The following is a 21,273-nucleotide window of genomic DNA, read 5'->3' on the forward strand; positions in this document are numbered from 1 at the left end:
ACCTTAGGCTCCTCCCCGACACCCAAGCCTTAAAGCCCGGCCACCACACACCCACTTCCCCGGTCCCCCCCGCACAGAGCGCAAGGGGGCCTGGCATTTTCAGTGACGCTGACCTTCAGTGACCCTCCCTCCCTTCCTCACGCGAGACAGTTTTCGCTGTCCCGCGTGTGCGTGTGTCGGGTGTGTGTGTGGGGGGGGGGGGAACCCCTCGCGACAGTGGCCCGACTTTCCCAACATCTGCCCTGCGGTGCTGTGGAGTGGGCTGGGAAGAGTGTGAGGAAACGGGAGTGTGTGGCTCCATCACCGTCCGCACCGTCCCCATCCCGGTACCTTGGCACAGAGCTCGGCGGGGTGGCGGGGGGTGGGGGACACACCAGCCCAGGCGCTGCAGGGTCCCCCCACCCCATCCCCGCTCGCTCGCGCCCTTCAGTTTGTCTCCAGGGTCGGCGCACACCCAGAGTTGGTGGCGGTGGAGAGGGGGGTGGGAAGGGGGACGGTGCACCCGCCCGAGCTCTGGGTACCTTCTGGTCAGGACTCCACGCCCGTCAGGGACACCCCCCCCAAGTTCCTTCCCCCCCAACCCCACCCCACGCTCCCCACCCAAGTTCCCCGACGCCTGCGCACCTCTGCCGGTCCGGGGAGTCGGCGCGCTCCACAGCCCACAGGGTCTTTCCCCACACGCGCTCCCCGCGCCCCGGGGCCCCGGCGGGCGGGATCACCCCGAGGGGTGAGGGCGTCCCCCGTCCCCGGCTCCGAGCGTCACCCCCCCACACCCCACCCCGGCTCGGCGAGCCGGCCACCCTCGGTCCTCTGAGCGCGCCTCAGCCCGTCGGTTCTCAGCGCGTCTCCCCTCGGCGCGGCTCCCCTCAGCCCCGCTCCCCTCAGCCCCGCTCCCCTCAGCCCCGCTCCCCTCAGCCCCGCTCCCCTCAGCCCCGCTCCCCTCGGCGCGGCTCCCCTCAGCCCCGCTCCCCTCAGCCCCGCTCCCCTCGGCGCGGCTCCCCTCAGCCCCGCTCCCCTCGGCGCGGCTCCCCTCAGCCCCGCTCCCGTCAGCCCCGCTCCCCTCAGCCCCGCTCCCCTCAGCCCCGCTCCCCTCAGCCCCGCTCCCCTCAGCCCCGCTCCCCTCGGCGCGGCTCCCCTCAGCCCCGCTCCCCTCGGCGCGGCTCCCCTCAGCCCGCGTTCCGTCCCCTCCAGCGACACCTCACTCCCCGCTCCCTCCGCCATCGTCCTCCTCTGACCTGAGGCCACCGGCCGGGGCCTGCCGCTCCGTGGTTCCCCCCACCCAGGCGGCGGCGGCGGCGGCGGCGGCTCCGGGTTCCGACTCCCAGTGACTTACCGTGGGCGCTGCCTGCCCGTGGCCATGGCCGTGGCCGTGGCCGGGACCCGGACCGGGACCGGGGAGGGCGTGTGCGTGCGCGCGTGTGTGTGTGTGTGTGTGTGTGAGTGTGTCGGGGGTGGGGACGGAGGCGCGGAGGGAGCGGCGGGGGCCGGCCCCGGGCTCGCTGGAGGCCACCGCCGCCGCCGCCGCCGCCGCCGTCCTGGCGCCCCCGCGCCAGGTTACCTGGGCTCCTCCGCTCGCGTCAGCCCGGCCCGCCGGGAGGAGGCCCAGAAAGGGTCCCCGTGTCCCCACAGACCTACCTGAAGAGCAGAAATATGCCCAAGGTCAGGTCCCACTTGTGTGTGTGTGTGTGTGGGGGGGGCATCTTGAGTTACAGAGCTGCGGGGAGTGATGGGGGGCCTCCACCCCCTCCTCTGTCTTGTGGTCTGACTTTCTCGAGATGAGCTTTTAAGGGACGATATAAAACACCATCTCTGGGGTCATCTGTTTTTATTTTTATTTTATTATTATTATTATTATTATTATTATTATTATTATTATTATTTTAAGTCTTGTAACTACGTGAAGCTGCACACCTTCACAGTTCCCTTTTTGCGCCTGGCGGCTTCCATCCTTAAGCTTTAGTTGGAATTGCAAGTTTTTCTTCAACCCATAAACAGAATTTAAGAGTTGTTTTTTTGTTTGTTTGTTTGTTTGTTTGTTTGTTTTTACACAGGGGGACCTGACAGGAGTGAGGAGGTTGCAGGGCTTGGGAATCTCATGTTTTCAAGTTAAGAGTTTTGGGGACTGTTCAGTCCCAGGAGCGTGCTGGGCCCATGATGAAGTGGTTCCTTTCCCGACCTGTCTCAGTCATAACCGATCCCCCAAAAGGATTCATGGGGCGCGCATTCAGAAAGCCTCTGGTGTCCTGGACATCAGGACTTTCTCTTTTTCCAATGTCATTCAAGGACTGGCTGTCCTTGACAAAGACATACATAAAGCCTCATACTTTCAAAACCTTATGAAGGTATCCTTGCTCAGGATGCTTCTCTGTCTTCAGCATCTTAATTTGTCAAGAATATGTACTTTTCCTTCTGGTACAGAAAGTCCTTATTTGTGCTCTGAAGCAAGTTTTTTTGAGGATGTCACTAGGAAAAAAGTTCAGAACTTGAATCAACAAATCAAGTCTTCCCTTCCCCATGCCCTAAAATAAGAAAAGTCACAGGTCAGATGCACAGGGACTTCGAAGCCCATGTTACTAACCACTGAAAGACCCCATTTCTATGGCTGTTATTACGTGGCCATGCTGACTTGGTTCAGCATCCTACCCCAGAGAGGAGCGCTGCATGAGTCCAACTTCCTGTTCATCCTTGAGTTCCAATAACTATATTTCTTTTCTTCCTCTTTCTTTCTTTCTTTCTTTCTTTCTTTCTTTCTTTCTTTCTTTCTTTCTTTCTTTCTTTCTTTCTTTCTTTCCTCCCTCCCTCCCTCCCTCCCTCCCTCCCTCCCTCCCTCCCTCCCTTCCTTCCTTCCTTCCTTCCTTCCTTCTTTTCTGTGACAGGGTCTTACTGAAGTCCTGAAATTCACTATGTTCACCTGGATGGCCTTAAATTCATGGTAATCCTCCTGACTCAGCCTCTTGAGTAGTTGGATTATGGGCTTGCACCACCACATCAAATTTTAAAAATTACATCTTTATTGAGACACATTTTACATAATGCAGAATTCAAACACTATACATTTAAAATGCACATTCGGGCTGGAGAGATGGCTTAGCGGTTAAGCGCTTGCCTGTGAAGCCTAAGGACCCCGGTTCAAGGCTCGGTTCCCCAGGTCCCACGTTAGCCAGATGCACAAGGGGGCGCACGCGTCTGGAGTTCGTTTGCAGAGGCTGGAAGCCCTGGCACGCCCATTCTCTCTCTCTCCCTCTATCTGTCTTTCTCTCTGTGTCTGTCGCTCTCAAATAAATAAATAAATAAATTTAAAATGCAGATTCACTGAGTGTTGACTTATTGATAATGTTGTGTCATCATCACCATAATCTAATTTTAGAACATTTTCATTTTCATCACTCCATAGAGAAACTTCCTCCTCATTAACAGTCATGCTCTCTAACCCTAGGTTAACCACCAATCTACTGTCTGTCTGGATAGATTGTCCTGTTCCAGAAATTTCATACAAAAAGAATCATATAATATGAGGTCTAGGGGTTGAGGAAAAGGCTTAACAAGTAAGAGCACTTGCCACAAAGTATGAGGAGGGCCTAAAACCACCTGAATTCATTTCCCCAGCACCTTAACTTCTAAGCCATCGCTCTAGCCCGAACCATTACAACTTTATTCATGAATACATGAGGGAGATGGAGGGTCCAAGAACCAAGGAAGGGAAAATGGATACACCATGTGGCCTGAAAGCCTATGTGGGAAGTGAACTGGGCCTGACATATATAAAGGGATTTAGAGAGGAAAGAAAAGAAAGTGCAGAGAGCTCCTGCCATGTGGAGGGCAGGAGTGGGTAGAGAGCCCATGTGGGAGCAGCTATAAACAGTCATGTGCAAGGTTATTTGTTTATCATTTCTCTTGGGTCTATAGACAGACTTGCTGGGTCATATGGTCACATTATGTTTTTGAAGAATTCAGACATTGCTAATGAGAATGTAAAGCAGCACCATTTTTAAAAAGTTTTATTTATTTATTTATTGAGAGAGTAAGAGAGAGAGAGACAGAAAGAATAGGTGCACCAGGGCCTCCAGCCACTGTAAATGAACTCCAGACACATGTGCCACCTTGTGCATCTGGCTTATGTGGACCTTGGGGAATCAAACCTGGGTCCTTTGGCTTTGCAGGAAAACTCCTTAACCATTAAGCCATCCCTCTGGCCCTAAAATAGCACCATTTTATGTTTCCAACAACATTAAATGGTTGTTAGTACATTTTAAAATTTTTTATTGACAATTTCCATAAATATAGACAAGGTACCATGATCATATTCCACTCCTAATATCCCCTTTCCCCCTCCCAAATCTCGCCTCCACTGCATTCATTCTCTTTTCAAATAGTCTTTCTTCTATTTTGATGTCATTATTTTTTTCTCTCCTATTATGCAGGTCTTATGTGGGTAGCTGATGCTACCCACGTAAGATGAGGTCATGAATATCAATCAAGGCCACTTTGTATCTGGATGACAATGTTGTAAGCAGTCTTCTCCTTCTTTGGCTCTTAGATTCTTTCCACCCCCTCTTCCGCAATGGTTCCTGAGCCTTGGAGGTTGTGATAGAGATGTCTCACTTAGTGCTGAACACTGCACTGTCACTTCTCAGCACTTGGGCCAGTTTTTAGTCACCCTAGTGATCACTGCCATCTGAAAAGAGGAGCTTCACTAACCAAAAGTAGCACTTTTTTATGAGAGAGAAAGAGAGAGAGAGAGAGAGGGAGGGAGGGAGGGAGGGAGGGAGGGAGGGAGGGAGGGAGAGGATATGAGCTGAGCACTCCAGGACATCTTGCCACTACAAATGAACTCCAGATGCATGTGTCACTTTGTGCATCTGGCTTTATGTGGGTACTGAGGAATTGATCTGTGGATGACAGACTTTGCAAGCAAGTGCCTTTAACTGCTTAACTATCTCCTCAGGCCTATTGTTGGCCTGTTTATTGCCTTTATTATTTTAGCCAACCTAATGGGTATGAAGTAATATCTTATTGCTTTGTTTTATATCTCCTCAATGACTAATCATTTTGAACATCTTTTCATGCAGTTTTGGCCATTCTTGTAGTTCCTTGAGGAAAAGTCTATCCCAATCTTTTCCCCATTTAAAAAATTTGGTTGTCTTTTTAATTTAATTTAATTTTTTAATTTTTAAAAAAAAATTGTTTCATTTTTATTTATTTATTTGAGTGTGACAGAGAGAGAGAGAGAGAGAGAGAGAGAGAGAGAGAGAGAGAGAGAGAGAGAATGGGCGCGCCAGGGCTTCCAGCCACTGCTAACAAACTCCAGACGCGTGTGCCCCCTTGTGCATCTGGCTAATGTGGGTCCTGGGAATCGAGCCTCGAACCAGGGTCCTTAGGCTTCATAGGCAAGCACTTAACTGCTAAGCCATCTCTCAGCCCTTTTTAAATTTATTTATTTTGGCTTTTCAAGGTAGGATTTTACTGTAGCCCAGGCCCACTTGAAATTCACTATAAAGTCTCAGGGTGGCCTTGAACTCATGGTGATCCTCCTAACTCTGCCTCCCTACTGCTGGGATTAAAGGCATGCAGCACCACACCCAGCTATCTTTATTTTTAAATTGTAACAGTTACATATAATGCTTATAAGTCCCTTATTAGATATATAATTTGCAAATATTTTACCCCTTCCTTCAAATTAAGGGCAACTTTTTATTGTTTTCATTTTTCTAAGACAAAAGATGTAGCCTCAACAAATCTCAACTGCTATGTAACCCAGGCTAGTCTTCATCTGGTCCTCCAGCCTCAGCTTCCTAAGTCTTTGATTTACAAATGTATGCCACCATGCCTGACTTGTCCTTTTATTTTCTTTTTTCTTTTTTTATTTTTATTTATGTATTTATTTGAGAGCGACAGACACAGAGAGAAAGACAGATAGAGGGAGAGAGAGAGAATGGGCGCGCCAGGGCTTCCAGCCTCTGCAAACGAACTCCAGACGCATGCGCCCCCTTGTGCATCTGGCTAATGTGGGACCTGGGGAGCCCAGCCTCAAACCGGGGTCCTTAGGCTTCACAGGCAAGCGCTTAACCGCTAAGCCATCTCTCCAGCCCACCTTTTATTTTCTTAATAATGTCATTTGAAGCATATGTTTTCATCTTTAATGAAGTGCAATTTATTTATTTGTTTATTTTTATAAAGTAGCTTTTTAGAAGTTCTCTCTATATTTTTATTTATTAACTGGAGAGAAAGATACAGAAATAGGCAGGTAGAGAGAGAGAGAGAGAATGGGTGTGTCCAGACCTCTAGCCACTGCAAACAAACCCCAGATGTGTGCACTCCCTTGTGCATCTGGCTTATGTAGGTCCTGGGGAGTCGAATTTGGGTCCTTTGGCTTTGCAGGCCAGCACCTTAACTGCTAGGCCATTTCTCCAGTTCCATTTATTTATTTTTAATTTGGATGCCTTATGAGAGACAAATTCAAAGCATGATATATTTTCTGAGCATTACATTGACTTTGCTCATAAATTTAGGTCTGCAATCCATTTTGAGTTAAATTTCACATATGATGTGAGGTAGGAGACAATCTATTTTTGTAGGGAAATTTTCCATAATTTGACAACAGTGGCTAAGGACAATTCTACAACTCAGTGAGTTCATAAATGATGCAAAACTTGAGAGTTGATCTGAATAGTTCTAAACTCTCCTGTATCAAAACTTGTTATTTTTAAGGCATCTAAAATTAGTGAAACTTACATGAGAGTAACCAATATAAAATGAGATAGTATAGACTTTCAAACTGCTGGTCTTCACCCACTAATGGGTTATAAAATCAATTTGGTGGGTTATAAACTATACTTTTAAAGTAAAATAAAAAATCTGAATGGCAAACATAAACAATTCAAATGTGGCTCATGTGTTAAAAGAAAGTGTTGCTTTATAACTTTTGTCTTGTATGTCTATGTTTATGTGTACCAGAAGTTAGTGTAAAATGGATTTCTTAACCATGGATGACAGTTTTAAAAGTTGGAAAAACACCACATAAACTGAGCGTAGAATTCTTGCATTCCACAAACATTTATTGAGTGCTTATTTTGTGCCAGGCCCTCTGCTAAGTACTGGGGATAAAAATGATAAACAGCACATGCTCTCCACCCTGCAGCAGAGCACATATGGAGTATGATCCATATGGAGTTGCTAGAGACAAAAGATTGTGTCTGATTCAGTTTTCCCCAACCACAAAGATTCCTTCCAAATATTGCTGTTGAGTTCCATGACACTTAATTTTTTTCACTAATGCTCAGTTTTCATTTGAAATGTACAGATGAATTAACTTCCAAAAATGGAACTTTTCCCCAGGTTCATATTTGCATAGTATGTTTATGTTTATTATGTTGGGAAGGAAGCACAGGTCTAATAATGGGAGGTGACCATAAGTGAACTGATTTCCATCTTCCTTCAACTTAGTTTATACTAGCCTCACTGGATATTTCTTAAGTATTTAAAACTAGCATTATTTTTTAAAGGATAAAATTTAAAATGATGCCAGTTTTTTTTGTTTGTTTGTTTTTTTGGTCACAGGGTTCCACAAACCAGGACATTGGCATTACTAATGATGTCTAGCCATTTTGTGGGTTGAATTTAGTAAAATTTAATGTGCTATATTTCCATTCAGCCAATGGAGCCACTCAGAACAGCTGTGCACAGTCATGACATTTGTTTCTCCTCTTTATCGATGACACCACTGACAGATTTTTGGGACATTATACATTCCCAGGTGATTTAGAAGATCTTAATTTAAAATTTAAAAAATCATAACCAGTTTAACATGCTTAACAGGTTAAATACACACTTCCACAAATGTGTCTACCAGTTGAATAACTCAACATGCTCCCACATGTAATTTTTAAATTCAGTCATGAATTTTGTCAGCAACCTCTCACCTGTACTTTGAATTTTATTTTTATCTATTTATTTGAGAGAGAGAGAATGGAAATGTCAGGGCCTCCAGCCATTGCAAACAAACTCCAGATGCATGCGCCCCCTTATGCATCTGGCTTACGTGGGTCCTGAGGAATCAAACCAGGGTCTTTTGGCTTTGCAGGCAAATGCCTTAGCTACTAAGCTATCTCTCAGGCCTTGTACTTTGAATTTTATTAGGGTCCTTTGCATCCTGCATCCAATGACTTGTCTGTTTATTATTATTATTTATTTGCAAGGAGAGAGAGAGAAAGAGAGAGAGAGAAAAGAGAGACAGAGAGAGAGTGAGAGAGAATGGGCACACCAGGGACTGTAGCCACTGCAAATGAACTCCATCTGGTTTATGTGGGTCCTGGGAAATCGAATCTGGGTCTTTTGCTTTGCAGGCAAACACCTTAACTACTCCAGCCCCATGACTTTTTTCCCCCCAAAGTAGGGTCTCCCTCTAGCCCAGGCTGACCTGGAATTCACTATGTAGTCTCAGGGTGACCTTGAACTCAAGATGATCCTCCCACCTCTGCCTCTTGAATGCTGGGATAAAAAGTGTGTGCCACCATACCTGGCCAACTTGTCTATTTTTTATAAACTCTTCATATCAAAGTAAAACTTGTGGCCCTTTCTTCTAAATTCAAATTGCCTGATGATTTTCAGTATACCTGCTTAACTCAATATTATATTTCTATTTTGAGTGGTTGCCTATAAGTAAAACAACTAGTACAGTTTAATTAACTCATTAAATGGAGTTGGCAACAGTGCTAAGACATTTGGATGGCATGCACTAAGCCTGGGTTTAATCAAAAGCTAAAGAAGAAAAAGCAAAAAGAATCATTAGGTAAGAGTCTAATATATTTATATATTGGTTAAACTGGCAAATATCTGTAATACAACCCTTTGAGGCTGAGGCAAGAAGTTCTCAAATTTAAGGTCAGTCTGGTTTATGCAATGATATCCTGTCATAAAACAAAATAAAACATAGAGAATATAGCCAAATTGACATTTTTTTCCTTGAATAGTGCAAAATTTAGATCCTTTTGGGCTCTGATAAAAGAAACATATTTTTAAGACCACTTCTTCAACAATACTTTTTCTAATACTTAATAAAATAATACCTTATTTTTCTTTTATTCATTTTTAGAAACATTTTTTATTTGACTTTGTAAACACCTATGATAGTAGCAATCATTAATTTTAAGGAAACTTTATTTTGTAATTTCAAAAATTATTAGTTAGATTATTTAAACTTTAAGGTTTTAATGATTTGGAACTATTTTAAAGGTTCAAAAGTACTTTTGGTGCTCAGTTCTCTCATTTTTCTCTACTTTATTCCTAAATATGGACCTATTTTGTATATCAGATTGACTTCTAAGCCCTGAGAAGTAGGGAGTAGAATAAAGTTTAAGAATAATAATCAAGGTTACCTTGGAATGACAAGTCATCCTACTTTCTGTCATTTCCTCTTAAATTCCCCCACCCCCGCACCATGGACATAGTAGCTCATGTCTGAAATCTCAGCACTCAGGGGGCTACAAATTCTAGGCCAGCCTGGGCTACATAGGGAGACCCTGTCTCAAACAAATAAATTGTGCTACTGAAGTTAGTGCAAAAATTTTGTTTTAGTTAAGTACTGGCATCATGCAGAGAGAGACCTTGACCTTTACTTATGTTTATTGTGAAGTTGAGCCAGAGAATCATCCTCTCTGAAGCTTAGTTTCCTCACTTGTATGATGAAACTATAATGTATTCTCAAAACTTCATCAATGAGATGGCATAAAAAGATGTGTATGGGGCTGGAGAGATGGCTTAGAGGTTAAGGCGCTTGCCTGCAAAGCCTAAGGACCCAGCTTTGATTCCCCAGGACTCACATAAACCAGAAGCACAAGGTGGTGCATACATCTGGAGTTTGTTTGCAGTGGCTGAAGCCTTGGTGCACCCATTATCTCTCTCTCCCTCTCTGTTTCTCTCTCTGCCTCTTTCCCTCTCTCAAATAAATAAAAATAAAATATAAAAAAAGAAGATGTGTATGAAAGCATTGAGAATAGTTTTCTAATAGTCTCTTATTAATATTAATACACAGTGTAGCAGATAGCTTCTCATTGCTGGGACTAAAATCCTGACCAGGAGAAGTTTACAGAAGAAAAGAGTTTATTCCCATTTAGTTTCAAGGGAAAGCTTCATCATGGTTGGAAATGCATGGCACAGCGGAGAGCCGGGGCATCACATCAGATGGAAGGATGCAGCAAGAGTGAGCTAGCTAGCACTGGATTATACCACCCCAAGGCCCACCTTAGTGACATGACTTCTCCAGCAAGACTCTACTTCCCAAAAGCCCCACAACTTTACCAATTTGCCATCAGCTGCATAGCAAGTATTGAATCACAGGAGGCTCTGGGAGACATTTTGCATTCAAACCACCACACACAGTTTGGTTGCTAAACTGAGTGGCTCTGACATGTACATTTCTATTTTGTTGTCCATGTGCATGGACTTTCTATTGCTGTATCGCTTTTTGTCATATATGTAAAACTACTAGTCTAATGAATAAGTATTGAAATAGCTACAAACACCAGATTTTAGTAAGGATCATTTTCTTTGGACATGTGTATGATTTTACAAAACCTGGGCCTTTTCCTATAAAGTAAAAAATATATGGAAAACAATAGACATACATAAAGATAGGCAGAGGGCTGGAGAGATGGCTTAGCAGTTTAGGTGCTTGCCTGCAAAGCCAAAGGTTCAATTCCTCAGGACCCATGTAAGCCAGATGCACAAGGTGGCACATGTGTCTGCCTTTCTGTAGTGGCTGGAAGCCCTGGTTCGCCCATTCTCTCGCGTTCACTCTCTCTATCTTTCTCTTTCCCTCTTGAATAAATAAAAAAAAAGTTTTAAAAATAAGTAGAATATTAATTAACCCCGTGTTCTCATAACCAAGTTTAGTTCATGTTCTAAATCACAACCCTCACTCACATCCCTTTCTCTTGTAACCAGATAAGGCATCTCATTATATGATTTCAAATTAGTATAAAATAGGGTTCTTTGACTTAATAGTTGAGACAAATGATTTGCTCTGGGGAATTTAAGATTTATCAGAAAAGTTTATTGACTGACTTTTTTTTTCAGGACTTAATGTCTATCATCTGTGAGTTGAAATCCATGTTCCTTGCTGCTAGGACAATAGTTTGCATCTTACAGTGCTTCAGAGCACCTAAGGACACGAGCATGTTTGTACTGAGACATGAACAAGGAACTTGGACCTGAGGAAGGATAGTCAGGTAAGTTTCAGTTGCTAAAATAAAATTATTTTAAAAATGTGTACTTGTATCAAGAGATCACAGAAAAACTTGGTGCCATAACATTTAGGATAGCTGGGTGCAACCCCTTTTGCTGGATCCTTTATGGGCAGTCACTGTCTTTTACCCCTTATTTGTGCCAGACAAGGTAGGATTGTGTGCCTATACATATATAAGTTTGAAAAGGGTAGCATGACCCTTTTCTTCCTAACTTTGATGTGTTTCTTTGGGAAATGTTTTAGTAGACAACATTGAGAAGTAATCATGTTCCTCATGTACTGGTCCTCTGGTCTAACACTTGCTCTATGTTAACATAGTTTGCTGCAGAGCAGTCTTCCTTACTAAAACTTACTAAAAGTTACATTTTTATTAATCTTTTTATGCCAGACTTACTGTACTTACCATGCCTGCAACCAAGTAAATGGACAATCCATGATGGATTCTTAATGTTTAATTTGTAAACCCAAGCCTTCTACCAAGGAACTAATTAAATATGACCGCATCAAGAATCTTTCATCGTTGTCATTCAGCTATTCCTCTTCCTTCCCTTCTACTCCCTTTCCTCCTCTTCCTCCCACCAATTATTATTATTTGCAGTACAAGGATGAAATGTGGGGCCTCAAGTATGCTAGAGAAATGTTTCACCACTACCCTAGTCCTGAACTTATATGTGTGTGTGTGTGTAAGTATGCATGTATTGGATATTTTGAAACTGGGTCTTACTCTTTAACCCAGGCTGACCTCAATCCTGAGACAATCCTCCTGCTTCAGTCTCTCAAGTGCTGGAATTACAGGCATGAGACCCCATACCCAAAGGAAAGTTTTAAAATTTAATTTATTTTTTATATGTGAATGTGAATGTGTGTGTGTGTGTGTGTGTGTGTGTGTGTGTGTGTGTGAGTACGCGTGCATGTGCTCATGTACACATCCACCACAGGGTATGTGGAGGCCAGCAGCCAACCTTGAGGTGCCTGTGCTCCTCCACCTTTTAGAGATAGGTGCCACTCCTGGTACAGTCACTTATAGTGGCATTGTTTCATACACTTTAACTCCTTTCTGAGGAATAATGTTTGGCACAGACCAGAGCTCTGTTTTGCTTTTTTTTTTTTTTTTGCTGGATTTTAAGTGTTTGGGTAACTGGTATGGTAGTCATACATTGAATTTATATATTTAGAAAATTTCGTAGCATGGTAGAAGGTGGGGAGGGAGATGGGAATGTTGTACTAAAGGTTAATACTTTGTTTATTGACAGAACATTTTGGCTGCATCTCTTCTTACATGGATATATTTTTCTCTCCCCAAAGTGTTTTTCTGATCTTAGTCTTCTAGAAAATAGATTGATTCTCTTGAAAATCTTAGTAAGTCAATGTTCTTCAAATATGCTTTTACAAAGTCTTTTAGTATGCAAAATTTTATTTATTTGGTTAGTTGTAGTGTGATATTGTTTTTGTCTTTGAGAGAGAGAAGGTATCGTGTAGCCTTAGTGCAGGCTAGTTCCAAATTCACTTTGAGGCTGAAGGTAACTATGAATTCCTAATCTTCCTGCTTTCACCTTCTGAATGCTGGGATTATGGATGTGTGTCACTACACCCAACTAGTATTCAGAATTTTTAACTATTTTGTTTATTTATTTATTTAAGAGGTAAAGAGAGAAAGAGAATGGGCACACCAGTCCCTCTACCAAATGAATTCCAGATGCATGCACCACCTAGTGCTTTATGTGGGTACTAGGGAATTGAACCTGAGTCCTTTGGCTTTGCAGGCAAGTGCCTTAATCACTTAGTAATCTCTTCAGTCCATAGTATTCAGAATTAAAAAGATTTCTACAGCTGTATGAAGATGACACTAGCATAGGCTTACTTTTTTTCAGTGTTGGACATTGAATCCAGGGCCTCGTGATCTACCAGTAAGCTCTATCCCCAGCTCAGCATAGGTCTTAAAAAAGATAACTTTAAATAACTACTTTAAAATTGTTTTACCAAACAAACTGCAATGGCCTAGATGAATGCATAATTTATTAATATGAAAGCAAATTATAGCTTGTAGAGCACTGTTTAGTCTGAGTCTATAAAATATAGCTACTTCTCACTATGATGTTTGAGTAATACAATCCTAGAATAGCTATAGACATTTCTAAAAACTGGTAAAAGATAATCCACCTATCCATAATATAAGATGTTTAAGGAGGCAACTCTATATAAAACAGGTACAAGCCACAAAAAAATAGCAATTTAATATATGGGTAATTCGAAGCAATTTAATGAAACAATGGATGGAAGGATACTTGAATATAAGGGGAAGGAAGATAAATCATAGTACTAGTCTTTTATGCCAATGACATTTTCCCTTTTAAAAGGTATTTAAAGCCGGGCGTGGTGGTGCACACCTTTAATCCCAGCACTTGGGAGGCAGAGGTAGAAGGATTGCTGTGAGTTTGAGGCCACCCTGAGACTCCACAGTGAATTCCAGGTCAGCCTGGACTAGAGTGAGACCCTACCTCGAAAAACAAAAAAAAATAAAATAAAATAAATAAAAATAAAAAATAAAAAAGTATTTAAAAAATTATAGAAGTAATGTATACTTTTCATCAAAGTTCAGACTACTATATATGAATGTTTGTAGTAGCAATAGTCATAATAGCCAAGAAGTAGAAATCCAAAAATCCATAAGCTGGTGGATGGATAAATAAAATATAGTCTGATTTATACCATGGAATATTATTCAGGCATAGGAAGAAACAAGGAAGTGGATGGTTCAGTGAAAGAGTCCTTGCCAAGCATGCTGTTTTCACATGCAGTGACCAGAATTGGCAAACCTATAGAGCTAGAAAGTAGATGGTGGATAACTGATAACACGTACAGAGTTTTGGTGTGATAAAATGTTCTTGAATTAGACGGTTATGACAATTGAGTGATTTTGTTAAATATATGAAAACCCACTTAAATTGTACATTTTAGCAAGGCATGGTGGCCCCCAGCAGTCAGGTAGCTGAAGCAGGAGGATTGTGAAGGCAAGGTCAGTCTGTGATACATGGTGAATTAAAATAAACATATTAATTAAATAAATAAAGAAGTTATTTTATGGCATATTAACTATATCTCAGTAATAATCTATTTAGGAATTAAGTTGATAAAAAATTACTATTTCTATTCTCCCCTTACTACCCAGGAACTCACGTGTTTCTACTTTTGCCTTTTCCACCCCACTTACCATGTGTTGTTACCCTGAGTTGTACAGTTTGTAACTCTATACGAAGGCAGTCAGTCAAGTGAACAGAGAGGCAGAAAGCCAAGCTATGTGTTCATTCTTCATGAAAAAAGGTGGCTCCTCGCAGTGGCCTTGATCATCTTCATGGGTGTTTGGGGCAGACAGGCTTGGTAAATGTATACACCTACCCTCTTGAATTAGAAGCCCAGTGCTTCATTTTACTGTAAGCTATCAACATTTACTATAATATATCACTTTCCATAAGGGAACACAGGTCTTCTCTTAGCGCATTCTAGTTTGTGTGTTGTATAGTTCCTCTTTTTGTTCACTTGAAAAGGATTCAGTATGGTGTTTGGCTTTATGGTATGATCGCCTAAGACAATTTTTATGTTTGCTATCACTGAAGTACCACAACGACCAAGGGGATTTCCTGAGAGTTACTTGTTCTAACAATGCAACTTTTTTGACAGTATTATTGTGTAAATTACAAAAGAGCTGAAATAATAGTATTTTCTACACTAAATTTAATCAGTGACTCAGCACACATTTATTGAATTACTATTATGCTCAAAAATAATACTCTTTTCCAAACAGGATGAATGCCTCAAATACTCATACTTTACATTCAAATGCTCATGGGCCTGGAACATCTTAGGTACTCAACATTTGTAAGTGAATCAGTGAATGGATATCAACCTTATTTACTCATGCTATCTAAGACTTAGACGATGATTAATAACTGTAAAACTTAATAGTCCTCAGGGAAACTTTCTGAAGTTAGGAAAAAAGTAGTATGATTTGAACCACTAAAATAAATCCAAGAATTCTGGTTTAGTGTTAACTATTTGTAGGGTTTGTACTGATTGTTTTCTTTAACAGTTTTTTTTTTCATTTTTCTTTCTTTTTTGCTACTTCTCCTATTTGTTTATGAAGTATTTGCTTTTGAACTATTAGCTTTTAAGATCACTAAGAAATATTTCTACTTACACAACTATAGTCAGCAGTTCTGAGGCCTGGCTGCACATCACATTTGTAGTATTTTGTTTTGGTTGTGTGTTTGTTTCCAATCCTAGAAAGGTGGAGTACAGGATTCCTGGAATAATAAGAACCACCTGGTTAAGCCCAGGAATGTGAAGTTTAAGAAATATCTTAGGTGATACTGTGAGTTTTAACTACACAGGTTATTCATAAGCACATTCTCTTATAAAAATTGGAAGTTTAATCTCCTTTTGTGACTTAGGTATTTCTTCTGTATCTTAAAGTTTGGGAATCATCTCTATGATGGAAAGGTCAAAAATAGTAAACCATTAAAAATATATGAAGTGCTTTATAAAGCTCAAAACATGAGCTACAATCAAGAATTGTCTTTTAAAGTATCTGAGAGCCATCATAAGATACTATCTTACTGAAAGAATCTTTTCCTTCTCACGGAAAAAGAAGTTTAATTCCAATTACTCTCAGTAAGAAATGCAAGCAATGGAAATAGTAAACACATTCAGTATGTGGAGGAAACAGTTGGTATTCAGTAAACAGCAAGTAATTTATTGATTTGGCAAGGATCCCTTGGACTCTGGTATATAGTTAACTCTTAATTACCTCAGAACAGATTTACTATTTGGTAAATTGTTTGGAATGTTATTGAGCCATCTTGCCATCCTCTGGCTAAATTCTATGCTCACAAGAGTATGACGGAGATATCAGGGCAGCTAGTGGGGCTGAATGGGGCGGCTAAATGGGGTTCACTTTCAATTCCTCATGGGCCATTTCCTCTTTACCTTGTACTGCATTAGGATGAAAGATTTAAAAAATCCAACTTTGGGGGCTGGAGAGATGGCTTAGCGGTTAAGCGCTTGCCTGTGAAGCCTAAGGACGCCGGTTCAAGGCTCGATTCCCCAGGACCCACATGACCCAGATGCAAAAGGTGGTGCATGAATTGGGAGTTCATTTGCAGTGGCTGGAGGCCCTGTTGCGCCCATTCTCTCTCTCTCTATCTGCCTCTTTCTCTCTCTGTCTGTTGCTCACAAATAAATAAATAAAAATATAAACAAAAAACATTTAAAAAAATCCAACTTTGTGGAAGAGGAAGACAAGTTAAAGAAAAAATTAAAAAAATACGTGATGGGTATGTTGGTGATGAATGGTAAATGCCTGTAATCCCAGCACTTAAGAGGCTACTGGAAGAAAATTTTGAGCTCAAGGCCACCCTGGGATACATAATGAGATGACAGGGTGGGATGGGGTTGGGGGAGAAGACAGTGCTGTCATATGAAACACAGGTCAAATAAGATGGAACCAAGACAGAAGCAGACAGAAATGTTTATCAAACTCTTGCTACACGTATATTAAAAGGTGTGCTATTTGCCTACAGACTTCTGAGGTCAGGCAAAATCATTATTAAAATAGTCATCCTCAAATTACAGCTGGGAAACTGAGGTGCATAAATCCATTAGGCTGAGCTGTACAACTCATTTGGAATAGACCACAGATTATAACTCAGCTCCATGTAACTTTTTTTGGGAGGTGTGGAGTTTGTTTTCGTTTGTGGGCTAGGGTTTTACTTTGTAGCTAAAGTTGGTCTGGGACTTACTGTGTAGCCCAGTCTGGCCTCAAACTTGTGGCAACCATCTCACCTCAGCCTCCAGAGTGCTAGGGCTATAGGCATGATCCACCATGCCCAGCTCTAGCTAACCCTTGTCTTTTCTCAGTCTGCTGATCACCCACAGGGGCGAGGGAGCGAAGATAACCAAACAATGAGGCTCTTTTTAGAGACATTGTGTCAGTGAAGCCAATAGGTAGATTTTGCCAAGGGGATACTAATTCTCAACTAGGCATCTTTTTGCTTTTATCTTTGTCTTTAATATGAAAGAGCACATGGTCATAAGCTAAAAAGAAAGAGTCAAGGGAGAGAGTGAAAACTCCCACGCATGAAGGGAATTGCATGGGAGTGGGGTGAGCTCAGTGGTAGAGCACCTGTTCAGCATGTACAAAGGCTCTGGGTTTCATCCCAAGCACCAAAACAAAGAAAAAAAATCAGTTCCTATCTAGCCAACTTCTATATATGGATGGACCAGAATAGATTCCAGAGACCAAAACAAAGCAGCAATGGTTTGTCTATTTGTGACACATGAGTGTGTTTTAAATAAGAGCAATCACTAGCAATAAATCCCCACTCTGTCTTTTCTCACCTTGGAATTCATTAACATAATGAGCATAGGTTAAGGTAAATTAGACTGAATTGCTCATTTAACTGCAGCTCAGGACTGCACTTGCTATGTCAGACTAGGTTGTATTCATCTGGATTCAAGGTGAATGTCAGGGGCTCAGCTCTATGCTTTTCTTCCCAGAGCTCACACTATAAAAGCCAGTTGTCTTTCCTTCTATCCGTGGCTGTTCTCACAGAGCAGTTAGTTGTCTAGAGATCTTTCTTTGACAATGGGAGAAAATAAAGTGGCGCCCACTGCAGAGCTCTCTGCTGAGCCTGGTGTGGCACTGGAAATTATTAGTTTCAGTTCTTCAAGGTCTTAGTCTTAAAGCATATATTTTCTCTCTGTCTTTCTCTCTAATAAATAAATAAATACATAAGTAGTAAATTATTTTTAGAAGATTAGAGAGATGGCTTAGTGGTTAAGGCACTTGTCTGCAAAGCCTAAGAACCCAGCTTCAAGTCCCCCAAACCCACATAAGCCAGGTGCACATGGTGGTGCATGTGTGTGCAATTTGTTTGCAGTGGCTGGAGGTCCTAGCACACTTATTCTCTCTCATAAATAAATAAATTAATAAAATATTTAAAAACTATATGCCAAGCATAGTTAAACATTATTTAAACTGAACTTTCATTATACTAGAAAAGGGAATTAACTTCAATGATTTTTTTGTTTATAATTTCACCATAAGAACATATAATGAAATCTGTATCCAGAGCTCTAAGTTCCTCCCCAGAAGATAATGGCTTTGCTGCTCTGGTGGATTAATAGTTTGTAAATCACATTTGTGGTCATTACTTCACACATTCACAACACTCTTGGAACCTGCTATGGAAGGGCACTACGGCTAGGGGAAAATGTAAAGGACAGCACATACATTTTCTCCAGGAGTTCTGATTTTCTTAGAGGAAGATTCAAAGGTTACAGATATGATGAGATGGGCTAGAGATGTCGCTCAGTAGTAAAACCATTGCCATGTATGCATGAGGCCCTCAGATGAGTTCTTAGTGTAGCAAAAAAAAAAAAAAAAAAAAAAAAAAAAAAAATCTAGGAGAGAGTACTAAAGGGCCAGTTTAAATAGTAATACAGTGCTGGGTCACCTGAATTTATTCTACTTAAACATAATTATATCACCACTACATGAATATATTCTTGTTGGAAGGAACACAGAAAACTATAGGACAAATTGTTCCTGTTCTCTCTTGCCAATCTCCACTTCCATCTCCCTTCCCAGATTGCTAATATCTCTCATGTTTATACTCATGTGTGTACACACATGTGTGCAGATGCTGATGCACTGTGTATACTTGCATATGGAGGCCAGAGGTTGACACTGGGTGTTCTCAGTCACTCTCCATCTTATTGAACCTACTGCTCACCAATTCAACTAGACTAGATAGCCAGGAAACACCAAAGATCCTCCTGTCTCTACCTCCCCAGAGCTGGGATTACAGGTGCATATGGTCACATCCAGCATTCTTACATGGGTGCTCAGGATTAAACTCAGGCCCTCATACTTTACCCAGTGAACCATCTTCCCAGCCTCTCTTTTAGTTCTTTACAAAATATTTCATAGGGGCAAGGGTGTTGGCTAAGTAGTAGAATATATGTGCTTAATAGGCTTAAGTACCTAGGTTCAATCCCCAGATTAAATTAAAATAAAATATAGAATAGTTATAAATTATAGTCACCCTAATGTGCTATAAAATACTAAAATTTATTCCTTCTCTTTAACTGTGATTTGGCACCATTATCCAATCTCTCTCTGTCCTTACCTCACATTCATAGCCTCTACTCTTCTACTTTCTTCTGAGACCCATGTTTGTGGCTTCTACATATGAGTGAGAACATGTGGTGTTTGTTTTCCAGTGCCCAGTGCAAGATTTCCTCAGCGTAAATTTTAGAATGTATTCTAAACAAGAGAACTAGACAAAAATGACTTTATTCCTCTTGATTAGCCTACACTGGCAATTCTATTAAAATGCTTCCTTGCTTAATTACTTGTTGAGAAGACTAACCCTCATAATTTTTTTTCTTGTATTTTAGTTTTTTTAAGATAGATTTGATGCATTATTTTGATATAAAAAGCCCCCACGTAAATGTTTTTTTCTTAAAAACCAATCACATAAGTTAGACTTAAATAGAATATACTTGAATTTACCTAATGAGTATATATAATTGAATGCTATGGATACCATAAGCCAGAAATAAAATGAAATTAAAGAAAAAAATCTTAAGTATCTAGGGGTAGTGGGAATGCCAATGATATTCAAGGACAGTGGGAATTCTTTTTAAAAATTTCATTCTTGCCAGGCGTGGTGGTGCGCGCCTTTAATCTCAGCACTCGGGAGGCAGAGGTAGGAAGGTCACCATGAGTTCAAGGGCAGCCTGAGACCACATAGTGAATTCCAGGTCAGCCTGAGCTAGAATGAAAACCTACCTCAAAAAAACAAACAAAAAAAAATTCATTCTTATTGTTAAACCGAAACTAAAATATTTTTCAAAAATAAAATCTTGCCTACTCCCACATAAAATAGATTTGCACATACATATACGTGAACATGCTTGGAAAAAATAAAGTAAGTTCATTCATTAACAGTGGCTATTTTGGTGGCAGTATGTATTCAAATGATTTTTGTTCTTTATCTTTCTCTGAACTTTCTAGTTTTTAAGATAATGGATACACATTAGTTTTCCTAATTAGAAAAAAAACAAAGTAATAAAATGAATTAATAGCAAGTGGAGGAAATGACTATTTCTCTTGACCTGAGAATAAAATTTTTACCTTTTAGGGAGCTGTATCATGAAGCAACTGGGTTCAATTCTCAGCAAAGAACTGAGTGCAGTGGTGTACGCCTAGAAACCTCAGCCACCTAGTGAGTTAGAGGCCTGCTGGGGAAACATGTGAACATGTCTCAAAAAAACCAAAAACCAAAAACCAAAAACCAAAAAAAAAACAAAACAAAACAAAACAAAAAAACACCTATGCCTCTTTATCTTTACATTTCCCCTCATGACTTTTACTTAACAAACCACCAAGCTGGGTATGTTCAATGCCAGTCTTGGACTACAGAGTGAATTCCAGGTTAGCCTGGGCTAGAATGAGACCCTACTTCAAAAAAGCAAAGGAAGAGGAAACTACCAAAGCACGTGTTTTAAGTTTATAAGAACAACAACAACAAAAGTGGATGGGGTATATAGTTCCATGGTCAGTGCTTTGTCCAGTGGTGAATGAAAATAAATAAATAAATAAATAAAATTATTTTGATCATTAAAAGTATAAAATTATAGTCTTGAGTCAAAAAACTTAAAAATAAGGAGATATGATGGAGAGTTGCAAAGTTTAGTTGCAAAGGAGGGGAAGTTACCATGGTTATTATCTATAATTATGGAAGCTTTTAATAAAAAAAAATTTTAACTGAAAAATTGACTTTAAACATATAAATTGTTACATCTAAAAGCAGTTTACTCTAATAGTATTGGGTCAGGAAAACACATTTACTGATTTGTAGAACTTTTATTGTCAAATAACTGATACTTTAAAAATTATAAATTTACCAAAATTTAGTGTTTAGGAAAGCTTATTGTCATTTCCAAAAAAAGAGAAGGGAAAGGAGAGA

General features: G+C 40.8%; 1 protein-coding gene across 3 annotated transcripts in view; it reads right to left on the minus strand.

The window, feature by feature from the left end:
- Pparg (peroxisome proliferator activated receptor gamma) overlaps nucleotides 1-1,593 on the minus strand; it is a 160,606-nt gene extending 159,013 nt beyond the window's left edge. For 2 of the 3 annotated variants that reach the window (XM_045133963.1, XM_045133966.1), the window contains exon 1: nucleotides 1,334-1,439. The gene's annotated coding sequence lies outside the window, so the exon portion shown is untranslated. Of the gene's footprint in view, nucleotides 1-1,333; nucleotides 1,440-1,558 lie in introns of those variants that run through there. The other variant, XM_045133965.1, reaches the window with a different exon arrangement.
- Between the last annotated feature and the right edge of the window lie 19,680 nt (nucleotides 1,594-21,273).

This window comes from Jaculus jaculus, chromosome 14 (genome assembly GCF_020740685.1).
Source record: "Jaculus jaculus isolate mJacJac1 chromosome 14, mJacJac1.mat.Y.cur, whole genome shotgun sequence".
NCBI lineage: Eukaryota > Metazoa > Chordata > Mammalia > Rodentia > Dipodidae > Jaculus > Jaculus jaculus.